This window comes from Haemaphysalis longicornis, unplaced genomic scaffold, assembly GCF_048455015.1.
Source record: "Haemaphysalis longicornis isolate Haplotype H1 unplaced genomic scaffold, Haemaphysalis longicornis Haplotype H1 scaffold_251, whole genome shotgun sequence".
Lineage (NCBI taxonomy): Eukaryota > Metazoa > Arthropoda > Arachnida > Ixodida > Ixodidae > Haemaphysalis > Haemaphysalis longicornis.
In genome coordinates, this window is record NW_027526315.1 from 114539 (window position 1) to 137892 (window position 23354).

A 23354-nucleotide genomic window follows, 5' to 3' on the forward strand; every position below is an offset into this window, starting at 1 on the left:
TCCTCCACATGGTACTTTTTTAGTGTGGATCGGTTCCGCCGGGTCAGCCAAAGCCCTCAGGCTTTGTGCCTTCTGTGCAAAAAGGAAAGAGAACAAAAAAACTCACAAACCCAAAGAACACAAATACTCAAAACACATGCAAACAAACAGCACCAGCGACACTGGATGAGTTGGACAGTGGTTAGGTCAAAGGGGGAGGTACGCATCGCTTGTTTCGCTAGGGGCCAGGGTTTAAAGAGGTTCCAATTGCTTACCCCATCACTTGGCAGCCGGCCGGCCATTCCTGGGAACGGGAGCGTCTGTCGCTGCGGGAGAAACGCCCGGGGTTGTTGAGGTGTGGCGGCCCCCTGCGCACGCCGGCCACCATGCTCACCAGCCACGGAGGACCTCTGCGAAGAGTCCCGAAGGACCCTCTCCTGCACCATATTCAGGATCTGCTGTAGCTTGTACTGTGAAGTACACGAGTGATGTCCAGAACGGAGAGGTTAGGAAAATGTGACTGCATGTCTCTTGCGGGAACCCGCTGACCTATCCTCTGCCGAAGACATGCCAGTCTTTTTAACTCTACATCCTCTCGGGAGGAGGGTCAATCCCCCTGTGCGTATTGAATGTGGCCCGTACCATGCTGCGACAAAAATCGACTAAAACCGTGCAAATTTTCGTGGCACCGCCATCGCTTTTAATGGAGTGCTTTATGATAGTGACCGCCATTGGCCCACACTGCGTTACCGGCTTCGGAATCAACTGATACTTCGAAGGACGAAGAAAAGCTAGGCCACGTAGGAAGCAGGCCTTAGGCCTAATGGTCCAAAAGCTCTGGAGCGCTCATGACTATGGTTTCCGTGTCGCTGACGACATGAAACCGCTACGCGATGTTGATTGATGACTCTTCGGATTCGTTGCGTGGCGAAATCATCGATGCGAGGCTTCATACGGAATGCAAATGCGAAGCTACTCAAAATTTACCATCCGCTTCATCAATCTCCCAATCGCCTCCCCCAACATTACCTGGAACGGAGCTTACTTGCTGTCTTTCGTCGGTACAAGAAGACCCGCTGGAGCCGCCCAATATGGTCAGAATAGTACTTTCACAGCATACAGACCAGACAGGGTGTGATACCCACGATACGATTGCACGGCACACACTACAAAGGGAATTGAACCTAATGTGCAGCGCCGTGACTGTAATTGGAAAACGGTGGCGAAGCGTAAACGTAAGATTACCATCACTTCAGCTTTGTCGACTCCATCAACGAAACATTATATAGTTGTCCTTCGTCCTAGCAACAATATCGCCTTGCCAACGTCTCAAGAATACGCCTCGATGACCTTATTCAGAGATGCACCGCAAGTTTGCTTTTACGGGATTTTTTCAGTACAAACTTCGACCACGTTGTAATACCATTATCTTCACCACTACCAGTGCGCATGTCAGGGATGCTCTACTACAGATGCGTGACCTCCGAGTGCAACCAAACGAAAACATTCTGGTGCAAACGTACGAACCGGCGCCTGATAACTTCTCTCGTGGGGTTTTGCACGGGCTCAACGGCTGCGACTTGGCTGAACTGCACAAGCGTTGACAGTACGAAACTGACCGAATTCTTGCCGCCAGACCGATGGGCACGAATGGCACAGTACTGGTCACATTTGAAGGACCTACAATACCGTAGACCGCGGTGACCTTCGGCTTAGGCCAAGTCAAAGTACACCCACACAAACCACGCGTTCCAGTTTGTACTGTGTGTCATGACATAGGTCACCGCAAAGATGAGTGTCCAAACACACAGAGAAAGCCCTGTACGAAGTGTGGAGGCCCACAGCATGACTCCAGTAGTGATTTGGATACATGCGGGGTCAAAGTAACTTCATTTTGCAAGACCTGCCGCGGCAAGCATCTGGAAACAGATCCGAGATGCCCGGCCCGCCAAGCGGCGACGCAACGTCTTCGAGCCAAACTTCTGCAAGCGACGACAGAAGCTTCGTTCACAACCGTTGGGATCACCGACTGATCGCAGCCATACAAAGATGCCCACACGTCCTGGACAGTGCAGTCCTAATAATATGCGCAACATCGATGACTCCGCAACGTCTGATCACGTGGCACTAGGAATAACTTATACTAGCGTTTGCAAGAACCCCTGGCTCGATGAAACATCTTTACCCCCATTACTACCATTTTACAAGAACGACCATAACTTTCCACCTTTACTAGGTCAATATAGAGTCTCTCTTTGTGCTGTGCATATTTTTGGAAAGAAAGTAAACAAAGGAGAATCTCCTTGGGAAGCTTTAAACGCTTCGAAGTCTCCTGAAGGCACCTGTAGGTCGTCAAGTCTTAACCCTGCCTACAATAAAAAGGTCTAAATACTCATTCACCACCTGGATCGCATAAACTAAAGCTAGAAGCAATTGACAGCCAGTCTCAACGCCATTATTGACCGACAGAGTCAGCTGCTTCAGCTGACAAAAAATATCCTTCACCGCTACAATGGGAGATAATAGCCAGTCGTTTGCAACCGAAGCTCGACCACATCAACCACAAGCACCATGGATCTTTCAATGGAATTGCAAAACATTCGCTCGCAAGAAAGCGGAACTCCATCCGGTGTTCAACATGAACAAGACCCACCGTTTTTCTATTGCAAGAAACGAGAGATTCCAAGCTTGCAATATCCAGCTACGACACATACCTGCGACCCACCATACCGCGGCGGCAGCGCATGTCACGCAAGCCGGCTGGAATCATTTCGATGCAGCCCCTCAGTTATCAAGGTAACGCAGCGGTCTTAGTCGACAGCCGTTTTCCACATGTCGAGCTTGATCTCCAGCGCTGGTGTACATCTCATCAAAACGTTGTTGGAGTAACTTTGCAGCTTCATCAGCGTGAGGTTGTGGTAGTGTCCGTCAAAGTCCGCCCATCGGTAAAGAAAACTGCTCACATTGACTGGTCTTGGATGGACAGCATCCGGAAGAGACGTCCTGGAGCTTTGTTTTTCATTGGCGGCGATTTCAATGCGCACCACACACATTGGGGAGCTAGAGCTGACACATTTCACGGCACAAACCTAGTTCGTGCGATGGAGGACAATTACTTCACGCTTATTAATGACCCCGAGTGTGCCACACGTATTGGTCAACATGTCCGCCAAGGCGATACAACAACGGACCTTACATGGATGAATAAGCCCAAATTCATCGCTTGGGAATTAGGTGCGGATACGTGGGGGAGTGACCACTATCCCATCTTTCTTCGGCTCCGTGGTCATGCCAGACAATCCGTAAAATACGCTACAAGCGTCGTTTATTGGGATAGGTTTAGAGACACGTTAGAGGCTACACTCGTCGATACTTTATACGACGAGCCAGAGGAAACACGCCTTGAACAACTTCTACAAACACTTAATAAAGCAAAACGATTGGCCACCCGGCAGTTCTACGTTACGGAGGCCTCACCGGCGCCAGACGCTCACCCACCAACTTAAGAAGCCAACGCCTCGTTGCATTGCGCGAATACAGGAAGCAAGAAAACCTTCTCGGCTGCGCCGTCGCCTCAACCGTATAACGGCTGGGTACGCGATTATGTGGCTAAGCATGCCTCGGAGAGTAGGCGTGACATGTGCTCGCGTTTTAGTGGCAATATGAATGGGCCCCAAATATCCAAACATGGTACCTTTTTCGTAGCTGGCAAGGAAAATCGAAGAAACGCACCGCTGCCCAACCAGTCGCCCTTCGCCAGCAAATATCCGAAGCTCAGCTGGCCCTCCAGGCAGGCGATGTATTTTTCCACCAGCCAGCGACTTTGCCTGATCCGAAAATATACTCTCGGAACTCAGTACCAGAGAAGTCCGACGATAACATTTCGACAAGTCTGGCCTACATAGATCAACCATTCTCTATGACCTAGCTGCACGCAGCTTAGACAAGGGCGAATCCTCGTAACGCCTCAGGCCTGGACAACGTCACCATCGCAGAACTCCGGAACCTCCCAGAATCTTCCTTTATTCTTCTGTTGGACGGGATTAACCTGGTTTGGAGGACCGGCACGTTTCCAGATGCCTGGCGTGACTCCCTTGTCAAACCCATTCCAAAGCCCGGAAAACCACCAAATGACCTTCCCAATCTACGACCCATATCGCTCACGAGCAACCTCTGTAAACTGGCTGAATGATGATGATGATGATGATGATTTAAGGGCCCCCCTTTGAATCGGGGTGACGGCGTGCGCCATCTAGCCTATCTTAGCAGTTTGAATTTAAATTTAGTCCCTCAACTCGGATTTCTTTTTAATTCTGCCCTGCCGCTACCCCTGGCTGGGATGTTATTTTATCGACTTCCCTGCTTTTTTTCCACCAATACTCTAGCCGCTGCTTAGTAATATCTACTGCTGACCAGTTAATGCTTCCATCAATTGCGAAGCCCAGTGCCTCAGGAAGTAGGACTTTCCCCCCAATTCTATCCGGCTGAATCTTTTCGCATCCTATTACTATGTGGTCGATTGTTTCTTTATCCCTGCCACATACAACACATGTCTCATCCTGGGACGAATATTTGCTCATGTAGGTTCGAGTTCTCAAGCAGCCAGCCCGCGCCTCAAAGAGCAACGCACTACCTTTATTGTTGTCATAAAAGTTCTCTTTCCGGATCTCTTTTTTGCTTGCTTTGTAGATTCCCAGCGATCCCTTCTTTTCCATCCTCTCTTTCCACATGAGCGTCTCTGTTTCCTTCTCTGTTTCCTTCAACTGCCCCCCCCTTGTTTATTTGCCGCGGTCAAGGTATATTTAGTCGCCAGCTTTCGCGTCCTCTTTGGCCATTGTGTGTCCACATTTTTAAGGTACATGTACCTGTGCACTCTGGCTGCCCAGTTCTTCTCATCTAAATGTCTAAGCCGCTCCTCAAAACGTATCTTACTTTGCGCTTCCCTCGCCTCAAATGAAGCCCAACCCATATCGCCTTGTACCGCCTCATTTGTAGTCTTACTGTGAGCTCCCAGTGCTAATCTGCCGACTGCCTTTTGGTTAACCTCCAGTCCCGACAGGATATCGGACTTTAGGCATAATACGGCATTAGAGAACGTGAGCGCCGGCACCATTACCCCTTTCCAGATGCCTCGCACTACCTCGTACTTATTGTATCCCCAAAGTGCTCTATGTTTCATTACTGCTGCATTTCGTCTCCCTTTCAGTTTGAAGTGTTCTTCATGGGCATTCAGGTAGCCTTTTCCTTCATTAAGCCAGATCCCCAAGTATTTGTACTTATTTACTAATGGTATGGCTTCCTGTTGAATTCTTATTGGTGCTGTATGAGCTTCCTCGTTGAACACCATGACTCCAGATTTCTGCGGGTTAAAATGTAGGCCTAGGTACGTTGCCTCATCCCCACAAATGTCGGCCAGTTTTTGAAGGTCTTCCGCATTATCTGCCAGCAACACTATATCGTCCGCGTACATCAATCCCGGAATCCGTTGCTCCACCAACTCTCCATTGCTTCGGTACGACAAGTCAAAGCCTAATCCACTCTCCTCCAATCGTCTTTCCATTCCTCTAATGTACAGTGTGAACAGCAATGGCGAAAGGGGGCACCCCTGTTTTAAACCTCTTCGAATGTACACGGGCTCTGTGCCTGTACGTCCTTCCCATGTAATATGCGCCTTGTTATCCTCATATATTGCCCTTAGCAGCCCCACAAATTCTGACCCAATCCCCTCTTCTTCCAGTATATGCCACAGCAATCCCCTATCTACGTTGTCATAGGCTCCCTTTATGTCCAGAAACAGTAGCCATGTTGGTCTGCCCTGTGCTGCCGAAATTTCGATGGTCTGGGTTATTACGAAAATATTGTCTTCTAGGCGTCGACCCGGCCTAAATCCATTTTGTAGTTCCCCTAAAATACTGTTACTTTCCACCCACTTCAACAACTCGACTTTGATGGCTTGTATAGCTAATCTATAGAGCACTGACGTGACTGTAATCGGCCTGTAAGAGCTCGCCTTGTCCTTCTCTCCCTTGCCTTTATAAATCAAACTCATTCTGCTTTCGCGCCATTGCGTGGGAATCCTCTCGGATTTTATAGCGCGCTCAATGGCTCTATACAAGTGCGTCTTTCCCGCTGGTCCCAAATGGTTGATAATCTCTATTGGGATACCATCCGGTCCTGTTGCCTTACTTTTGGGAACACTGTGTTCTGCCTTTTTCCAATCCAAAAATTTGATATTGAATTTTTTTTCGGCCGCTCTTCTATTGGCCACATGTGTCCGGGTAGCCGATATCTCGCGTGTTTGGCCGAAAGTATTTGCTATGACTCCATGTAGGTATTTTAATGCGCTGTCCCCCAGGAGAACGTTACCATCCCCGTCCTGTATCTGAGTCTGCACCTCTTTAGTCGTCGTTCCCAATGCTTTTAAATGATTCCAGAATTTTTGGGGGGCGCTCTTATCCTTCTTACGTATACCTGATACCCATTTCTCACTCGCAGTTTTAATCTTCGCTTGTACTAGTTTTTGCACCTCAAATTTCTTTTCTCGGTACCGGCTCCACCGTAACTGCACCTCTTCCTCCTGATATCCCATTTGTTTTGCCTTTCTGTGCAATCTAGAAGCCCGTTGTCGCTCTTCAATAGCCAGTTTAATTTCCTTGTCCCACTAGCCTCGTGGTTTCCTTTTACCCCGCCAGCGGTTTTGTTTCCTTACTTTGTATATTTCCCTCTGTATACAACTCACAACCTCGTCATATTCCCACACCTTCGTCGGCTGGGCCTCTAATTCTCTTTCGATGCTACTGACGATGTCTGCTATCTGCTTTTCGCTCAATTTCGGGAGCCCACCCTCCGGTGTTTCCTGCCTAGCCCCTCCACTGTCAAATTTCAGGATTATGCGCCTGTGGTCGCTGCCCAGGCTGTGTCTATGCAAGACTGTCTATTGCCGCTTTGCCACGTTATCTGCCCGTCGCATTTATGCTCCCGGTTAACTATTACCAGTTGCTGTTCTTCACACATATCTAGAACCATTGAGCCGCTATAGTCCGTATATCCATCTAGATCCTCAATGTTGGCATTTAAGTCGCCTACTAATATCACCTCGCCGGATTCTTTAAATTTCGTTATGTCCTTCCTGAGGCACTCCACCAACTCTTTATTTTGTTCTCTGGAGTCATTCCCTGTCCACAGATAGGCCACTCCCAACCGTGTCTTTTTTCCACCCACAATTCCACAAGCCCATAAGTGTTCCTTACAGCCCTGATTCTCCCTTTGCCAATTCCCTCCTCGCCTAATCAACATGCCCACGCCCCCACCTTTCCTCTCTCCCGCTGCCCTGTTGCACCCCACCCATACGTAGTCATCCATCACTGGTGGCTCCTCCATATCTCTCAGGTGGGTTTCATTCAGGGCGTACACGTCAATTTCTTCTTTCACGAGTTGGGTTTGTATCTCAATCCATTTTTCCTGCTTGCGGCCGCCTTGCATATTTATATAACTAATTTTAGTTACACGGTTTATTTTCCTTTTCTTTGCTTTACGTTTCCGTCGCCGTGCATCAGTGCCCCCTCCTTCCTGCCTTTCGCCACCGCCTCCACTCAGTCCGCCTTCTTCTTGAACGTTCGGGGCCCCCCTAAAAAAGCCACTGCGCGGGCCGCCAGTCGGTGCCCTACAGGCTCAGCTAGACGGCCACTGAAGTGTATCTGAAGTGAACGCATGGTTCTAGAGCGCCTCAATTGGCAGCTTGAGAAAACTGATACGTTTCACTCGCATCAAGTCGGCTTCCGCCAAGGCCTGAGCACGCAGGATATTCTGCCCATGCTGCATCACCAGGTCCTCAGTGCTCACTCAGCAGTACAGACACGGACGGTGGTGGCGGTGGATGTCCGTAAAGCCTACGATTCCGTCCCACATAAAGCTGTGATAGAAGGCGCAGAAGTTGCTGGAGTACGTGGACATATGCTTACATTCGTTAAAAATGTCCTGTACAATCGAACCTACAGAGTGCAACTGGGAGAATACATCGGACCATCTAGCCCAAACAGGGTTGGAGTACCCCAGGGTGCAGTCCTCTCGCCTATTCTGTTCAATCTAGTAATGGCACGCCTGCCGCCCTTGCTTGAAGAAATTCCATCATTAAATTTCGCCATCTACGTTGATGACATCACCATTTGGGCTACGAATGGAGCACCTGGCGAACGGGAAGAAACATTACAGCTTGGCTTAGATGTCATTAACACTTACCTTCAGACAATGGGAAGGACTGCGCCTGCTGAAAAAACTGAATACGTGGTAGTTCTCAATGGCCCATTCATGAAAACCGATGCTATCCCGCACTTTTTTCCCTCTCCATGGCAGGCCAACGGATACTCAGGAAACCTTCTATTAGGATTCTAGGAGCATACATTGACCTAGATGGTAAAAGCACGACATAAGTAAAGAAAGTAACCCCGCAGCGCAAGTCCTTGCTGCATCTCATTCGCCGAGTCACAAGTATACATTGGGGTACGAGGGAGAAGGAGACACGGCAGCTCGTAGGAGCTATAATCAATTCCTTCATTCTCTATGCCCACAACTATCACATCCTTACCCACCGCCAGCAAGAGCAACTAGAGAAGATTAACCGTGAGGCCATACGGATTGTTACCGGGTCGCCGAAATACACGCATGGTGGGATGAATTTGGTGTCGGAATTAGCCGAGCAAGCCCTCTCAGACCAGAGGGGCCGCCTTAGCAGTACTAACTCGGGACGTTCCATCTTCGACAAGCTTGGGATATTTCCCACAATGGCTGTTGGTTTCCCCCTCTCACCCCGTCCATGGCTGCGAGCATTCCATTGACGGATGGCAAGCCGCTTCCTCGTTGCATGGGACGCCTGCCACGGAATTCAGCAAGACCGCGCCGCTTTGCCAGGGCGCACAATTTTAGCGTCATGAACAAATCGCTCGTCACTCACACCGTCGTATACACAGGGATGGCGGTGACTTCGGTGCCCCTACGAAATGATACTAGTGAGGAGGACGAAAATGGCCCAGTGCACGTTGGTGCGGTGGCCTGGGTTGACACCACCCATTGCGTCGCTAATGCGGGTCTCCTTACAAGTACTGCCACCGCCGACACAACATACAACAATTTACTTGCCTTCCTCCACGCTGCCCAATGGATGAGAAATACTGTCGAACCAAGGGACACACCACACAAGCTTTTGCTCTTCACTGATTCGGCCCACGCATACATCTGCAGGCGGGTCAGCTATCAAAATCACGACAGGATCTATAGAGAACGACCTCCCCATTCCTAGCGATTCGGTTTTAGTACTTGTTTAGTTTTTCAGTTCTTTTCGATGCCACTGTAACGCTAGCACTCCCATTGACGCCTATTTCTCTGTTGTATAACCTTTCCTCGGCCTTGCGTCGTTCTTGTGTTCTCTTTTAGGTGCGCAGGACCTTAGCACCGCACAATGTCCGTCCGCGTCCATGCGCATAGCATTTACAATTGCAAAAAATCACACAGACACCAACAGGATTCGAGCCTCTGTCTGGTGGACCAGACAGAGTTAGTGCGGGTGAATAAACACTGGCTTTGCGCCAAAAAGACACCACACACAGGACGTACGGGACGAGCGCGAACTCTCAACTAAACTTTATTGAACAGATCACTCAAATATAAGTACACTATTATCTGGTCACAGATGCGCATTCCTATAAATAATGCAATCTTCACAGGCAGCTCTATCACAACGCTACAGGCACATGTCAAGATACATAACCTCCGGTTTATGAAGAAACACCGATGTGTCACTCACGCATCCTTCTCCCTTCTTTCTTATATGGTGCGCCTTTAAAACTTCCGGTTCCTTCGTGTCTCTGGACCTGCGCAGAACCTTAACTTCTTTTAACAGTGGTTAATGTCAGTTAGTTAGTGTCAGTCATCTTACTCATTGGGCTATGACCGTTATAGTACCCAAGATTCAAAATGCTTACTCCCTCGCCTGTAACGATGTGGAGTACCTTAGGACTTCCCAATGTCCGTCCGCGTCCATGCGTGCGCACACCACCATCAAACGAAAATAAAGCAAGATTCGATTTTAGCGGTGAGTTGCAGTGTTATGTAGGGAATAATCAAGGTGTGACGCACGGCTCCAATCGAATGACAGTTGGGGTGCAAATCGGAGGTCACACGGGGCGCAACTTTGGTGTCATTTCGAGTCCCCGTACTCCGCACCCTCGCCATCATGCACGGAGTGAAGATGCTGCCATTTTTTTCTCGGTCCCTAGCGCTCACTCCTTGCCGAATAACCATAAGGGAAGCAAACACCTTCTTTTGGCTTGACGGTGTGTGCCCAAATAGTTTTTTTAACGCCACATTTTTACTACTCTATGTTGGCGAAAGCACGCGGAAGGCGCCCCACACCCGGATATCGCCCGCCAAATGCGTACAGAGCTACAAACCCTTTGCCAACACGTTTCGTACAGTTCGAATTTCTTGGCGTGCGTACACTACAAAGAATAAAACAAAAATAAGTGTTCAGCATGTTTCGTACTATAGCACGAATAAAAAACACCAAGACGCACTATGTGCGTACTGCTTCATATAAACCTACAGAAAAAAAAACCGTCATGCTTGCGGCGGGTTTATAGCACGAGTATGAACCCAAAACGAGCGTGCATCTGAAAGTTCACCGGCAGTCTCGGTCGACCTTGATCTTTTGTTTAGACTGTGTAGCAGCAGCATGTACAGTGATTCTGGAAAAAGTACCTGCAGTGACTCTGATGTCGATGTCGTAAGCTGTATCCTTCAGCCTCGATGAAGGCTATGGGCTGCAACCTCGAATATGGCAATGTCGGCTATACCTAGTTTATATCGGCAGAAGGCTCGGCGGCAAACCTAGTTTAAAAAACGCTTTCTGGAAAGGGTATTGTTACGGAGCCAAAGATGACGCAGTTATGTTGATGTAAAAACAAGTTTATTGGAGCGAACTTGTCCTTCCCTCACAACTCAAAAAATACCAGGCGGCGAAGCAGCGGTCAACAAAGTTACGTGCGCAGGCGAGTGCCGGCTAATGGAATGGGGGGGCGTCAGCTCTGCGGACATTTATCTTTCGGCGTGAGTGTTTCTCGAACCGTAGAATTACAACGAGAACACTGTAGATCAAAGAAGACTATTCTAGGCTTGTGCCGTTACTGCGCAACATTCTCCCTGTCAAATGAGATGACCGGTGCGGCAGGAGAAAGAAAGAATGAAACACGCGCTTAGCTTGGGACACCGATAACAAAGCCCGGTGCAGCCGTGCGGCAAAAACCAAAACATAAATAAACAAATCCAATGCATGGTTCCGGGCAATATACTAAAAGATTCTGCGCAACTTTTTTTACATCTGAATTTCAGCACACATATCTTACACAATGGTATTTGTTGAGTACAGGTGCTCAAGACCGGAACCCGCACGCTAACGGCAATTTTCTTTCACCAAGTTCCCACCACATCAGTACGGAAAAATTGGTTCACGAACCCGTACAGAGGTAACTGCATTGATTGAGCGCGGCTGCAACGCCAACTTTACCTTTTTCTGGGCTTTGGTGCTTTGCCGGAGGAGTCCTCGTAGCGACCTCACTCACCTCCTTCATGTATTGGTAGCGAGGTGGACGACCGGTGAGCAGTAGAGCTGCCGCTGTTCCGACCACGAAGTGTCAATAGCAAAAGGTAACTGTGGAATACATAGCGATACGAGAGCAGCGATGATACAGGGACAGTAGCCGCAGGCAAGAGTACAACAAGATTCCGGGGTTGCAACGCGCGGTACAAAACCCCGAAGCGTTCTCTTCGTGGGTGCCGAAAGGCCACCATTTATACACAGAAGTGTCAAGAACAAACAACAGCCTTTTAGGGCTTTGTACACGGCACTAAATTTATAAACAGACATAAGAACGTCCTCCACATATCTCGTGATAGTCGGCACGCCGGTGAGGGAGAGATGCCGTTTCCAACAGCCCTCCGGGGGGCTCGCCGAAGACACAAAGAAAGTAGAAACACAAAACATGTACTATATTTTCTCCGTGACTGCGAGACGGAAGGAAAGCATGGCCCCAACTGTCTTAGACGGCCGCCGGATCCATCTGGTTCGTAATTGCGCGGCGTGAATCGTTGGAGGAAGAGGCTTTGTTGTGTCTACACCCGTCTTATGCGCTGGCTTCACCGCACTACACGCCGGCACTTCAGGAGCGCAGAAAGTAACACCGAAGCAATCTGCGTCGAAGCGTAACAGCTTGTAAGCCATACCGAGGGAGCTTTGTGCCCTACAAGCTAAGGGTGCTTCAGTTATGGTGAAAACGCTGCAGTTGGTTTCGAATTTGCCGGCGATTAGTGGTCGCTTCGCATGAAAAACATCCGGTTTTTGCGTAAGAATGACAGCTCTCTGACGCACAGATGAACCTGTTAGTGCTACTTTATACAAAAGCAAGCCTTCCGCGTTAACTTCTGCCCCTGCGTAGAATTCCACGTAAAAAGAAAATTTCTGACCGCAAAGCTCAAGTCTATAAAGATTCCAAATGTTTAAATGAACGGAAATTATCGAGAAAAAGAAATGGCAGTCGGCGAGGCAGATATGCAAGCAGTGTGGTTCAAGTTTGCCAAGCTGAGAAGCGGGTCTAGACTGAACCGCTAGGTGCTCACCGGTGATATACTGACTGGAACGGTCGGTATGGATTGGTACTACCGCTACAGTTTATGCGAACAGTCACAAATTGCACTGCGAGCGAAGAGAACCTGGCGAGGTTGGGGACTAAATTTAGCACCACCTGACGGAGCCCGCCGTCTCCACACCGGAATTTTTCGGCACGCTCACCCCTATTGCTATGAGCATAACGCTATGTATAGAGTAGGTTGTGATCACACCAACCGTGTGTCTAAGAAACTACATTTCCCTGTCAAATCATGGCGAATGGCTGCACGTATGAGTCTCTATTTTTTATAAATCTATAAACTCACTACGTTAAATGTGTGACATAGTAGTTGACCTGGCTGATACACGCAACCGCACAGAACAGGAAAAGGGCAGTTGTGAGTTTTACTAATATTGAACGCAGCCTCGCAGCTGTAACATTTTTCGGCGGTGTTTCATAAACATTAAAGATGACAAGGATAAGACGAATAGCATTGAAGACCGCAATTTATGCATTAAGGCAGGGAGCATAATCTTTATGTAGGATGATCTGACACGTCGCATGCGTGGCTCCTTCGACTATTCATCTTTAAAGTAGTGTAGAATACAAATTACCATACAGTCTACATCCACAAAACTGCAACGAACCTAAAGCAGTTCTGTGACAAGACAGATTCGCACAGCGTTGATTTTTTCACGAGAGGTGCTGTTTTTAGCCATCAGGAAGCACAGCTTTCACGCAATGTTCGTGATATGGGCTTGCTAAAGATCGCAGTTTGTGAATTAAACATTATATCTTCTATGAACGCCAATCAAAGTAAGCTGATAATCGAAGCTTCAGTTTTTCTAGGGGATGACTAGGCACCCGTCAGTACTTGCGCCTATTTACAGTAATGAGCAGTCGGAGTGTTAAAAGCGTACTCAAAGCTGACTTTCATCTTAAATGTCATGACGAGTTTTTTCTGAATATGTACGAGGTAACACCTAATTTTGATCCAATGGAACTACTTATTTCTTAAGTCATAATTAGGTCGTCATCACAGAGAAGGAGGAAAAAGAGGCGGAGAAAACTTTAACAGTAAAATCCAGCTGATTAGTGGGCGGGATCCTTAGTCCAGGACTCTGTTGGTACGTCTTGCCGTCTTTGCTCTTTCAGCGAGCCAGAGCTGCTTACTTAGGTCCGTACTGGTAGGTTCACTTTCCCACTGCTCGTATGTTAGATTAGGAATTTGTGCATGAACTAGGTTTAAATGGCATACCTAAATCATATGGTAGACTGTGGCTGGATTGGCCCAGTGTCCGCGAAGGGGGTTGTGTATTATGGGGTGAATGGTGTGTAGCCGTGTGGGGTGTGAAAATGTGTTTCCTTGGATTTGTCAAAGTTAGACTTCTGGCTCCTCTTTTACTTTTTAGCCGGCAGCGGGAAGGTGCGCCGTGTGAGCATGAAGTGTTGTGTGATACTGTAGTATTCAAAAGGTAAGTAGTTGGCCCTCTCTCGTCCTCTTGAAGTGCCCCGTGAGCGAGATCTCGGGCGTGGGTGTGAGCCGCTGCCTTGCCGCGAGGAGATGAGTGGGCAGGCGTCCAAATGATCTTGACTGTTCTTCCAGGAGGGTTTTGGGCCAGGAGTGGTAGGGATTTCTTGAAAATTCTTCAGAATGTGTGCTTTCTACACGCCGCTTGCGAGCCTGTGACAACGGTCTTGTCTTGGATGTGTAGTATGGATTGTGCGAGCGCCGCTTCTTCCCTGAAGATGGTAGAATGGCGAAGGGTGATACTTATAATAAGACCATTCGGGGTGGCGACCACCGCTGTTTTGGTATTTGTACGTGCGAAGTCCGCTGCGTCTGTGAATACCGTGTTTTTTGAGTCCCTGTACTGCTTTTCTGGGGTTTGTGCCTAGCTGTTCGTCGGCATTCGTGCTGGTGAGGACTCAGGTTTCTAGGCAATGGGGCAATTTTTAGCTTCGATCTAATTTTTCATGGTATATTTCCGCAGTCTCCATTTCCCGAAAAGGTGCGGGTCCTAGGTTGGTCAGTACTTGCTGGTTTATAGGGTTGGCGCTTAGTGGAGCTTTCTAGGCGTTCAGGTGCACCTTTGTAAGCTCAGCTGTAGTTTCGTGCACTCTGCAATCTGGCGCCATCAAGCGCGAAGTAGAATTGCTTGTTGGGAGTCCGACGGCTTATTTAATGACGTTTCGTATAATGGTGCTAATCTTCCACCTATCCACAGCCAGGAGGGTGACGTAGGGGCTAGGTACAAAATTCTTCAAATGACGAAATCTTGAATTAAACTCAGCATGTGCTGCTCCTTCATACTGTGTTTTTGGCTGGCAATGCTGCGGAGCATCCTGACGATTTGAGTAGCTTATGAGTCCAATTTCTGAATTAGTTGCGTATTACTGCAATTTTTCAAATAAGTTATTCCCATACTTTGATGTTGGGAGTGAAAGAGTTCCCGATGCCATCCAACGTGACTTGAATATGCGTGGTGTGATCCCCCTGGAGTTTTCGCACCAAGAGAAGATTCGATTTGTGAGGCGCGCAGGCGAGGTCGAATTGCTTAGCGTACGCATGGAGTGTGTCCGCGGCCTGTTGGAGGCGGTCCTGCATGGTTCCCACCGATGGCTTACCTAGCCAAATCGTCATATTGTCGGCGTAAATGGGGTGCTTAGTGTCCGGAATTTTGTTCAATTTCATTCGAAGAATAATCAGGGTGATGTTAAATAGTATTGGGGATGGAACCGCCCTTGCAGCGTACCCCTACCTCCACATGAGAAGTGGTATTATAGTTCTCCCATTTTGATGAAGCCTAGGTGGTCTGTGAGGAAACAGCGGTCGTATCCGTACATTCTTTCGCCGCGGCCGAGGTCATTGAGGTTCTTCAGAATGGCTCTGTTAGCGGCGTTGTCCAGAGCTCCCTTGAGGTCTACTGTGAGGATGGCCTTCGGCGTGGTCCTACTGGCTGCTTGGAAGATATCCGTTTGAGTAGCAGTAGGATGTCTTAGCTGGATAGGTGCGGTCGAAATCCGAACAAAGTATGTAGGATTTCTTCGTAGCTTCTAAGTTCCTGTGCAGCCTGTAGAGAACAATATGTTCCATGACCGGGCATCTGTTTGGGCTAGTTGGTTATGCATAGCTTTGTTTACCAGTCAAAGTTTAAGCGCTTTCCATTCAAGCTATGTTCCATGACCTTCCCGAAGAAAGAGGTAATGGAAATCGGCCAAGCTTGTAGACGCATGGCATCTTGCCCGGTATGGCTAGGAATCTCACCTCTGCTTTCTTCTATGCACTCGGTAGAATGCTGGTCATCCAGTAATCGATCATGTAGGCGGCCAGACCCACGATGGAAGCGTCGTCCAGGTTTGGCAGGACACTGTAAGTTATTTTGTCCATGCCAGGAGTCGTGTTCCGCCGCATCTTGGCCATGGCCGCCCGCACCACAGCAGGTGTTATTGGCTGATGAAGGGTGGAATTCGGTGGTCCGCTGTATGAGGGTAGAGGCCTGTTAGGGGTGCCAGGGAAATACCCGTTCTTGAGGGTATGCATGATGCTTTCTCCAGAGCCTTGGCACTGTTGTATTTTAGTCTGCATTGCCTTGCTATTTTCTTCCCTGGTCTTGGCGAGGTCTCTCAGATATGTAACGATGTGCCATTTCTTTGAAGTGCTGAGCCTTCCGTTTAAGGTGTCACATATTTGTATCTAGCCACAATTTGTGGAAAAGGTGCGCCGCACACTGCGCCGATTGTGTGTGGAGTTTGGAGATTCGTAATCGGAGCTTTCTGTTGTGTCTCTGCTCCATCCATGTCCGCAGTAAGCTGTGCCAGGCTTCCGAGATGTGGACAAAGTCCAGCACCGGTGTTTGATTGGAAATTTGAATTTCCTTCGTGTTTTGTAAAATGCCTTTGAAGAGGTCTTGGGTCAATGTGCTTATGTCTTCTATTGGGTTGATTGGGTGTTGACTTCTTTTTCCTTATCGCGTCCCAGTTCACATGTTTAGCTTTTCCTAATATCCTTGTGTAAGACAGGCCATATACTTTGGTCGCGATGATCATGTCATCCCTTTCTAAATGTTCCTCTTGACTACTCCAATTAACGTTGATGAATTAACACAGCTTTCAGGGAAGATCCCAGCAGGCATGGGCGTCCAGAAGGGGGGGCAAGGGGGGGCAACTGCCCCCCCTTGGAAATTCAGATATTTTTATGCACTACAAAAAAGCTGCACAGCTTGGTTGGGAAGGACGGAAGAGAGGAGAGAACGATACCGACGTTTTCTCCTTTGTCCCGTCCTTTAGCGCAAAGTTTTTTCTAATCATGCACGTGAACCAACTAGCGCAACAATCCACACTATTCAAATGATTAGCACACCCAGGTCCCGCGTATCCGTATGGAACGCCCTTCAGGACTGCGGTCAACATTGCACTTTAGACACTGACTAACGTTGCCGGTCATGTGACGGCAGTGAAACAGACTGCCTGTGCTGGCTACCGAAGATAGCGAACAATTCTGAGAGGTTGACGTTTTTTGTTGTTGTTTTTCGAAACTCTAAATTTATGCAGTCTTACCAGAAGAACTTCAGTTTTCGGACAAAGTTGCAGCTATATCTAGCAAAAAATCTTCACCGCTACACCTAGGAGGGAGAGTGTAACATCCTCCCGTGCCGTCCCATCACCTTGTACACCCTTTCCTTCGAAATTGCAAAATGTTGGCACCACCCAAGCCCTGAAACAAAACCTATAAATCAGCCCCTCAAAACGCTTGCACGCCTTTACTGCATTGAAAGCCAGGGAGGCGAGTAGTATCTTTATTGCGTGAGCCATTTCAACAGACTTCATCACACATATCATCTCGCAATTTGCGCAGAAAAACCCGAGGCGTCTGCAGCTGCTATTCAAGGAAGATTGGAGTGCAGTTCTATGTGTGGGAATGTATTGTACTGTGTGCTGGTGATCAGTGGGCGTGAGTCGAGAACCCTCACGCAGCAAGACTGGCCACTCTTCTTTACAAAGTGACAGTAACTTTTCGCATTTTCTTTAACTTTATTGCTTTGTTCGGTAATAAAATCCAATGTATATCCTCCAAGTCTGGTTCTAATTCTCTGTTCGTACTTTTTGTAACCACAAATAGCGCCTTTTTAGTGCTATCCAACCGTACCCCCCCCCCCCCCACCCCCCGCTTATGGATGCCCCCCCTTGCAAAAAGTTCTGCGGACGCCCTTGCCAGCAGGTATCTCTTGCCGTGCTAGTGCGGATTCTAGTTGGCATGGATGGGTCTGTGATGTGGGTAAGGCTGACTTCGTCGATAATGTTGCAGAGCGCTCTACCTCGTTTGTTTTGATAAGTGTAGCTCCAGGCTTGGTGTGCGGCGTTCAGGTCCCCTGCGATGACAAAGAGATTGGAGCCCGCTATTCTTTCCGACCACCCAACACTATCCGCTGGTCCTGGGGCTTTGTATTTCTGGAGTGCGGTAACCATGGGAATTCCACTGGCCGTGCAGTTCTGAAAACAACCACACAGTACTGATTTTTTATGTTAAGGGGCTCATAACACAGGTTTCTAAAATTAGGTAGGCATAATAATGAAAATCTGCTAATACAACGCCCTAACTCGACCGCTTATGGAGCCAGGTGTTTGCTATCGACACGTCAATTATTGCCGTCATCGAACCCGACTAAAAGAAATTTCCACTGTTTAATGCGTGCTGCTTTCAGGTGCTATATTTTATTACAATACCCTTATCACCCCGCACAGTTGGTGAAGACAGTAGTACATTTTTCGCATTTCGTTGGAAATGATTACTGTTAGACACCATAAATATTGTTCCAAGGAGTCTGTAGCTGTTTCGAGATACGCTTTATAACATAAATAAAAGAAAGCACTCGTATGTCCGGTGAATATTACTATGCGGTGTGCATGAGCGAGTTTGAATATGTGACTGACTTTTAACGTGGATAGTGCTTGCCTTAATTTTCGCATTCTGATGTGGAAGTTGCAACATTAAGGTTATAGTATGAGTACTGTTGTCGGTCCTTTATTCAGCAATAGGTTATTTTAAAAGGCTACTGGAATGCCGCATATTTGTCATCAAAATAATAGGCCGTTATTAAGTGGATCAAAGGAATTTTGTACAATAAAGGGACACTGAAGTGAATTTGTCAAGCTCCCGGTTTTGCTTGCACTGCGTAGACTGGCTCAAATTAACATACTTCTCTTCCTTTATCCGGTTGATAAGTCGGTCGTTATTTTATAAAGCGCAAAAGAAGAAAAACTACCATGCGTGGTGTGTGGCGGCCACACCAACTAAAGGATGTGACGACAGGAGGAGATGCACCTTGATTGAACGATGTCCAAGGTTAGCATACAAACAAGTTTCTGTTTCGGTTCTGTAAAACAACATGCGTGACATCCGACGCCATCGTTGGATGATCATTCTCGATATCTCAGTAATCGTCGTACCGCGCTTCTGCCATCTTGTCGGCTGTAAAATGCCCAAGACACGTCTCCCAGGACGGTTTGGAATCGTAGCAATCACTAGCGGAGGCCTACGCAGAGGATGAACGTCTTCCGCGTCACCGCAGATGCTCAGATGCTATGCGGGTTTCCCCCATTTGGAGCTTGACTCACTCATGCCTGTATCGTAAAAAGCGTGCTCGCAACAGGCCAAGGGTCTGTTGATTCTGTCATATGCCCACTGCCCGCATGCAGTCGGTGCTTATGGCAACTGCACGCAACGAGAACTTGCTAGCGCGTCAGTGTCAGCCTGCGCGAGTTCTGTGAACCAGTTTGTGGAGCAGTGAACGTTGGCCTGCAAAAATGGTGAACTCACTATAGAAAACATCGGCCGAAAACGAAAACGTACGCTTTAAAAAACAATCTATGCTTGGGGATTAGAACTTGTGACTTGCAAGATCGCATACCTAGCGCTCCAGACCACTCGGCCATGGGCCAGCTTTTTCCCAAACACATCCTTTATTTATCAAGATATACATATATACATAATTCACTGGCACGCTCGAGGCGGCGACCAACGCTGGTACGCGTACATACTGTCGCCACAGGAACTCCAACCACCTTCAGGCGAACCTTCACTTAAGTCGCAAAGTATGCAACGCAGTGGGACTGCGGTGGCAACAAAGAACAAACAAGCTGAAAAATATGACATCCGGAGACACTGTAATATCAGAGCACATGAACTGAGAATTGTGTGAAGGTAACATGTTCTCATCTGGGTGTAAACTCTGCGCAAGGATGTTAAACGCCTGTTCAGAGGGACGAAGCGTCTCTACCACGTACTAGTGAGGCAACATCAGAGCCGTTGCCAGCGATGCATCTCTTTTTCTTTGAAGGGCTGCAGTGCTTGGCAACCTTTTTGAAGTGAGTCGCGGAGCTCCATGTCAGAATCTGATGCCCCCAAAATGATCACTGCCATTCAGCCTTTGCCCTAAAGTGCCGCCAGGTAGGCATGAAGTTCCTAGGGCACTCCACTGCATACACACCAGCCCTCCACAACGAGTGGAGCCAGTGGAGCCCCAGGACAAACACGCAGTCCCGAAGCACCTCGTTCTCTGTAGGCGCACTCCGTTGCCGGAGGCCTGAGCACGGCAGATCCCATTGCTCGGTGTACGCGGTCTGCAGCTCGTCCCAGAAGACGCCCGCGGCGTTACCATCTGTGAGGACGTGTTCTGCCGTTTCCCGTTTTTCACAGAGGAAGCAACACGCGCTTCCATGAAGGGAAACACCGTTATCCTCCAAACGTGCCTCTGCGGGCAGCACCCCCGGTGGAGGCGGAAGAAAAAGTCCTTTGAAGCGGTGGGCACAGGGAGTCGTCTTACTCGTTTCAAGATATCGTTAGCTATTGAGAATTATCGATAGACAGGGTGCGGCAGGATCTTCTCCACGAGGTCCCAGTACAGTTTTCTGGGCTTTGTTTTGAGCAGATGATCTCAAGAGAAATGCTGCTCGAGCAGGGCTAAGGCTAGCGCGATTTCTTTGTAGAACTTCGTTCCGCGCGTGTCAAAGGAGGGAGATGCTGTCGTGGCAGGCACGGTGCCAATTCCTGGTACCCAGGCACTGCGTGGCTGCCACTAGGAACGGATCGCGTAGACCCAGAAAGTACAAGAATCATTGAATAGTCAGTTGGAGCTCCGCGTTGACGAGCCCAAACCCACCCTTTTCTAGGCTCCAGAAGAGGTTTGAGCACCGCATGGGTTCGAATGGGGAATGCCAGAGAAATACCGCCCAAGACCGGTGCAGCTTATTCAGAGTATATGCGTCAATGGTAGTTATGCGGGCCCCGTACACCACTGCGGGGTACGCAATCGCATTGCACACATGGCCCCCCTGAACAGAGAGATGTTTCTGTTTCTCCATGGTTGCAGCTTTCTTTCCGCAGCTGACAGCTTGGGTTTACACCGATTTGTGACTGCGGCGCTTTGGTTGAGTTTGGCACAAAAGTAGCTGGACATCTCCTCTTCCCAGACATTTCCAACTAGGCAACTTCGTTTGGACGCCCAATCACCAAATCAGGCTCCGTTCGACTTAAGTAGGTTTAACTCTCCTCCCGAAAAGCGGCCAAACGGGTTTGCTAGCCTAGTTACTTCACCCACTTGTCATAGACGCGTGTGTGAATGAAGGCCACATATTCCGCATACGCGAGAACACGGAGCTCAGCGCCTCCCATCTTCAGGCCATCGATGACCTCGGATGCAAGGGTCATACGGCAAAGTGGCTCAATATAGAGGGTGAATAGGATGGGTGTCATGGGGCAGCCCTGGTGCACTGACCTGCGGATGTCTATGGGCGTTCCAATGGACCTATTTGTTACTACGCAGGTAGAAATATCCTCGTAGCAAGTTTTGATCCCCTCGATAATTGTGTCACCTGATCCGTGTGTTGGAGGAGACCCAGAAGAACATTGTGGTCCACCTGGACAAAAGCTTTCCTCAGGTTGGGTTGAACAATGGCCAAATGTAGCAGACCTGATTCTTCGGCCTCGACGGCTACCCTCATGCGATGTAGGTTGGAATTGATAGACCGCCCTTTGAAACCGCATTTCTGATGCGGACCAACTACAGCGCTTAGTGCACTCTCCAGCCGTCCGGCGAGAACTCGGGCAAGGATCTTGTAGTGTGTTGAGAGGAGGCTGATCGGACGGTAATCGGCGACGTCGGGGATAGAATCGGTTGGTACTTTTGGGGGCGTTAAGGCTAGGTGGCTTGTCCGCATAGAGGATAACAGGCTATTCTGTTTTCTTATTTCTTCGAAGACCATGGCTGTGATGGGGCTCAGTTCATTTCTAAAGGCCATATAGAAATCTGACACAAAACTAACCGGATCAGGAGATTTGTTGGCGGTAGGCTCTTGATGCTATGCTCAATTTCCGCTTATGTTAGGGGGGTGTTGATCGACTCTTTGGTTTCTTCGGGTATTTTGGACATTTCATTTAGCGCTTCAGCTGGGATTGCATCTGGGACTGACCGTCAAGAGAATAGTTCTGCGTAATAGTACGCGAAAGCTCTGGAGACTTCCTCATTGCCTCTGGCGATGTCTGCAGGATGTTTGACCTCCCTGATAGTTTTCCGCGCCGAGTTCTCCCTTTCGAAGGCTGCAAAAAGCTTCGATGGCCTTGCTGGGAACTCTACCCTTTGTTCCCTGCTCCGCACCAGGGCTCCCAGAAAACCTTTCTCAAGCTCTCCCCGGAGCCCTTCTTTAATTACCCGGTATCATCTTTAAATTCGTCTGGTTTTACTTCATCGGCCTTAATGAGCACGTAGAGAGCCTCAGTGAGGCGGCCTTTTTTTCTATTTTTTCTATTTTTCTAAACTCTTTATGCGTGCTTTAAAATCTCCCTTATTTTCCACACTAATGGTTCCTGACCGAAATGTTTCAATTTCTCTTTGAGTATTTTCGACAAATGTCTCGTTTTTAAGCACAGTAGAGTTCATTAGCCATCGGGTACCTGAGTTCTGCCTAGTCGTGTATGTGTCAAGGGCCACGGTGCACGTTACAAGACCATGGTCAGAGAACAAATGGGAGTGACGGGGTAGTGGGACACTCGTGTAACCCATTACCCGACACGTAGATTCGGTCCAGACGCACGTGGGACGAGCCCTGCGAGCATGTTTAGCGTTTGGTTGGCCAGCTTCGCCTCAAGGCTAAGTCGGACAGGTGGCTGTCCCGTAGGACCGCCTTCAAAACACGGGACGATGCGTCGACGCCACCACCTTTCCCTGTTCTGTCGTTAGCCCTCAACACACAGTTGCAGCCCCCCCCTCCCAGAAAAACTGCCCCAGACACACACAAATAAGGCCGTAGGGCGGCAAACAGGTCAGAGCGAGCTGCTGTTTCATTGGGGGCATAGACGCACGCGAATCGCACCAGCTCGCTCTTCACGAGGACATCAACGAGGCCAAAACGGTGGTTTTCCGCGAGCTCGCAGTCAACAATTTTGAGGGAAGGGTTTTTCCGTATTAAAATATCTCTCCCGCCTTCGCGGGCTGAAGTTAATGTGTGGAAGCACCAGGATTTATGGCCGAATAGGCGGACAAAATTTTGGCTGTCTTCGAGTTATGATAATTTGGTTTCTTGCAAAAGGGCAACATCGATGTTCTCGTTGTTTAAAAGGTCGAGCAGCCAGTTCTTACGTTGGAAGAAATTGGGCTCAATACGTTAATAGTAGCTTTTTTAACCGGGTTGAGGGGAGCTGTCATCGTGCGGTGGGCGCTT